Here is a 5343-nt window from a genome sequence, read left to right as displayed (position 1 = left end):
GGCAGCGAACGCGTCCCCGGGTGCCACAGCCCGCAGCGCTCAGGGGGCTCAGCAGGAGACGGGCCCGGTCCTCGCTGACACTACGTGACTTCTCCAAAAGCCCACACGGCTCCCCGCAGCTTCGCTTTGAAGACAGCCCTTTGGTGCCTGAAAGCCAGGAAGTAACGGACAATGGCCAGTTCCAGATCTACTCTGGGACATGACGGGGGGACAAAGTGGCCTCTTGGCTTTTTATTCCTGTTTGTTTGTTCTGATCTTTTGTCCTGTTTGCACGTGGAAATTCTTGAGGCAGATAAGAAATATTTTTATTTAAAATAAATAATCCAGAGAGCTTTCCAACTGAATGGACTTACTTGGAACAACCCTATTCAAAAACAGCTCCTTGAACAACCTCTAGCCTTAGTGGTCTCCAGTTTCTCAGCAGCTTTTTGTATTTGTTTAACATAATATAGGTATCAGAGTATTATTTCTTAATATATTTTTCTCTTCTTTTTAGTGATGTTATCAATTAACATGGTATAGGCACTGCTCCTGCATTTATTCTTCATAAAAACACATTTATACAGCCTTTCTGCTGCATTCAATAGTAATTAACACCAAATAGAAGTGTTACATTTAAATGTTTTAGTCAAATGTAAAGTCTGGGTACTTCTCTACAGAATAAATTAGTATCTGCAGTTTCCACTATAACTTACATAATAAGCATCTCTTCAGTTCTGTACTTCAGGGTTGAATTTGCATCGTTGAATCAATTACTTTGTTATTCTTGAACAGTCATTTTTTTTATGTTTTGCATATCGTATGCTGAAAAGCTTTTTTTTTTTTGGTGTTTGCTTTTCATGAGATAGAGAAAGGGCACATGCAGCCCAGTCTAACCAGAGGAGAGGGAAGTGGAAAGGCTGTAGAGCTCCCTGACGTCAGTAACCATATTCCCTCCTCACTTTCTTGCTCTGCCTGGACTTGCATGTCTCACAGCTTGTCATCACCTGGGATTAAGAGGCAATAATGGCACTAGAGGATGATAAATAATATTGGTCTCCTCTCTCACCACCACCACTCTCAAAATAAATCCATCTTATAGTCTTTCTGACTAAACAGAAGCAGAGCTGTAGCCCAGGGAGGATTGCCTGAGATGAGGCTGCAAGGGAGTGGAGAGAAGCACTTTATCACAGCTCATTATTTGAGGAGTAGTCAAGGAGGGACTCTGATGATACATCAGACTGAGCTGAAGTCCATACCACTAAAGCTGGACTGTTAAGCAGAAATGTCTCTCTTTTTCAACTTCAGGGGAATGGGCAACTAGTGTGCATTTTTACAGGGAAAACTTCTAGACCACTGGAACAAAATTGTTGCCCTGCTATTTTTCAGCACCCCAAGTGGGCACACAGCACTAAGCCAGGAAAGGGCAGCTTCAGAGAGTCTGCCTGCACACTGCAGAGAAAAAAATAATGCTGAGACATACAGCCAGGACCCCCTGCATTTTTTATCTCTGGATGAAATGAACAGCTTTTATGTACAGAGATCAAAAGTATTGATGTTATCGGCCTGGAAAGATAACTTATAGATCAGGTGCTCCCTGTGCATTTTTCCTTAGGTCAGCAGTTTGTGGAAGTGGCAGAAAGTTAGGATAGTATAAACCTCACTATCAGTCAATATTCAGAAGTCTTTGAAGGGCTAAGATATACACTTATCTAGAGTGCTGGAGCCAACTGTTTTGGACAGTATGAAGCAAAATCAATAATAATAAAAAAATACCTCTTTTCTTGAGGCAAAGTACCATCCTAAGAAAAATAATGAGAAGAGAGTGTTTCTGACTCAATCACGCTCTTGCTTGCAGAGGAGAGTGGGTTTTAGGCTTCCTGATTTAAAATTGTGTCATGACCCACTTGTTATGAAGTAGGTTAGTCTGCGGTATATTGAACTAAATCAGACAGGCCAGGCCAAAAGTAGTCTGGGCTAAGGGAAAGATGTAGAAAGCCACTTCCTATTCCTGTTATATTAGTAATGGGTGTAATGAATTGTTACTAAGGGGAGTTTTTGCATGTTGTCCTTTCTGTCACGCTGTCCTTGCTCACAATTGTCAGGTCGGTCAGATGCAGGAGGATTGTGCTCTGATATTTCCTTGTTTCTGGTTGGTTAATTACATTGATTTAGGTAATTTTTTCCAAGGTTCTTCTATTCTGGTGTAGATAACCTGCTTCCTCTTGCAGCAGACACAGCTATTTACATACACTTCTCTGTGCATTGTTAGAGCTCCTTCTGACTTCTGCTCTGTGATTTCCAATGCTAATCATGACACCACAGCCATGAAAAATGTTATAACTATATTACTTGTATAAAGAACATGATCTTCTGGGAGCTGTTTGCTAGGTCAGAGCTATTCTGGGAGAGACAGCCGACAGTGTGCTATAGAACAGACAAAATTAACTCTTTCACTAATACTGTTTTTCATCTTTGCATTGCTGTTTTCATCAATTTAAAGTTATCTATAATAATAATAATAATAATAAATTAATAGTTGCTGTTTGCCAAGAAAGTGTGTCACTTACCAGTTTTTGTTCACATGAATGTTTAACTATATACATTCTTACTTGCGTCAGTCAAATTTTCACTTGGCTGAAAAAAGTGTTTCCTTGCTGTCTACTTTTGAAGGGAGAGCTTTTCCTTTTAACCTTGCCAAGCTGAATCTTAGACTTGGCAATAAAAAAATCTCAAAGCAAAACAAAACAAAACAAAAAACACCCAGTAAAGTATCTTTATCTTACTCTCTCTGAGAAAAACTCAGAAATTTCTTTAACTTTTCCTTTCAAAGTCCAGACTGTGGTTAATGACGACCTTTTGGTTAATGAGAGCTCTACGTCATCCAGTCAAGCGGGCAAAGCTGAGGTGTCAGGTGGTTCTATGATTCAGCAGCTTTTTGTCTCTCAGTTCTGCAGGCCCAGGCCTGGAGTGGAAAGATTCCCAGGAGAAGGGAAAGGCTCAGCAAACTCTGGGCTGGTAACAACCTTGAGAGGTACAAACAGAGGCCAAGTTGATCTTCCTAACACCAGCTGCTCTCCAGTGTTGAAGAACATGGAGCCCAGCCCTGCCACAACCATAAGCATGTCTTTTGAACTGAGTTATTCTTCACAGGCTGCAAAACCTCCAGCTAACAAACAAGTGTATCTGATATACAGCTAGTTGTGCATGTCTTCTCATTCACTGCAGCACAGGAAATGGTTAATGTCAGCCCTTGAACAAGCTACATCTTCTCTGAAGCCTGTGGCCTGTTAAATCTGTCTTTAGCAGTAAAGAAGAGGAGAAAACAACCCTAATAACCAAAAAGACAAAGAACGTGCATCTTCAACTTCAGCCAGGACTGTGATTTTTTTCACTGAAGAAGTGGCTCAAGGTCATAATTTCTGATAACAGATACCCCTTACAAAGCCAACTCCCACTTACATCAGCCACTTCCAAGACACGTGCAGCTCTTTCTCCTGGGATTTTAATATCCCTCAGCTGGCACTATTAGTCTAGGTAACTCTGCTGTGCAATCTCTCTCTTCCTCACTTTTGTATGTTATATATTGTGCAGCTGTGATGGCAAATGAAATCCCTTAAGTACAGGACTGCTGTTGCAATGGTATCCTGCACAATTCCTTATGCAGTCTGTAGTGTCCATCTGTTTTTTCAAGGAATCTCAACCCAGACTAATGATTGTCTCATTGATATGAAGAGTTTAAAAAAAAATTTAATTAATTAAGCCATTTAAAGTTAGGAAAGAGTAGAAAAATTTCAGGAACATGGAAATGTAAGTGCAGATGATTACAAATAAAAATTGTATTTTATTTTTGGGGTAAAACTGAATTCATATAAGTAAAACTATAGAAATGCCATTTTAAATTTAAGTATAGCAACCATAGTATTTTAGTCTCTACTTTTCCTGTGACATACTTGCTTTTTAAGCATACAGTATTCTAAGTTTCATCTGATGCATTTACATTAAATACGTATTTTGGATTGCATAATCTTTGAATAATGGTATTCATCCAGGGAAGCTAAAAGGCTATTAAACAATTGCCTGGTTTTATTTACAGTAGTAGCTACATGAGCAATACACTATGCTTAATATATAATAGCAACCACAGCACTCTATCTGCTGTATATTGTATTTAAATGTTCTAATGCCAGCAACCCTTAGTGAGCTTTGACTGGAAGTTCTCTGCAATTGATAACGCAGAAGAAACCAACACAGCAATTTAAAAAGCTGTAGCAGAGATAGGACTGCACTGCCGGGCAGCTAAGGCTGACACCTCCTGGAATAGAGGAATCACAGGATCATAGGAACATAGATCACAGTTTTTATGTACAGTCATACAACCATAGTCATTTAGTAAACATAGCATACACAATGCACTGGGTTTAGTCTGAAGACTCAAAACTTCTTTTAGGATTAATATTTTGGCAAGGGGTATTGTCTGTAGCCTGGTGTTTGGAGTAGGATTGAGAGGGTGTAACACAGCTGAGCTCAGCATACAATTGATCATCCGCAATGTTTAGATGTTTATCCAGCTGGCTGTATGCCTGTAAAACCAAGTGACTGTGTCACAAGCCTAAAGCCATTCTTGGTTCACGAATTCCCCGATTCACTTCTCAGCTGGAGTGTGTTCCGGTTCCTTAGGAGGAGTTTAGTAACACATTGGCTGCTTGGTATTGAGAATTGAAAATAGCTGACCAATTAGCAGCACTACTATGAAAGAACTAAAAAGTGTCCTTGTCACTAAGCACACCCAGTAATGCCTGGGGTTCAGTGAGATAACAAACTTGAAAGCATGAATAGCACAGGCCAAGAAGGGCATTCACCCATTTCCATCTTGGATTTGCACAGGCTTTACAACTCCCCTTTATCTAGAAGGCAGAGAAACCAAGAGATGAGCAACAAAAAAGTCTTCAACTGCTCGTTAGGAGCTATCATCAACTGAACAGTAAATCAGCAAATAACTTGTCCAGCAGATGAGATGTTGCAGGTTTTATATTTTAACAGCAAAATTAAATCAGCAGAAGGTTTGCTATTCCTTACAAAAATCGCTGCCTGTGCAATGCTGTGATTTTTATCATCAATCTCCTGCTTTTTGTTAACTCCTACTGGTTTTTTAACACATATTGTGCAGTGATGGATAAAAATGCATACTAAGAGCCATCCTCTTTGTCTGCCTTTTTCTATATAGATCATTCCACAGGACTATACATAGATTGAAGAAGTATAGTATTTAAGGACAATTCCCTATCAGACAAGAACAGATCCAAATCCATGCACTGGTCAGTACTAACCAATATGGGTCATACATTGCATTGGTGAGGCCGC

The sequence above is a fragment of the Chaetura pelagica genome, unplaced genomic scaffold (genome assembly GCF_000747805.2).
Source record: "Chaetura pelagica isolate M959 unplaced genomic scaffold, ChaPel_1.0 scaffold207, whole genome shotgun sequence".
Taxonomy (NCBI): domain Eukaryota; kingdom Metazoa; phylum Chordata; class Aves; order Apodiformes; family Apodidae; genus Chaetura; species Chaetura pelagica.
Note: the sequence above shows the minus strand (reverse complement) of the source record.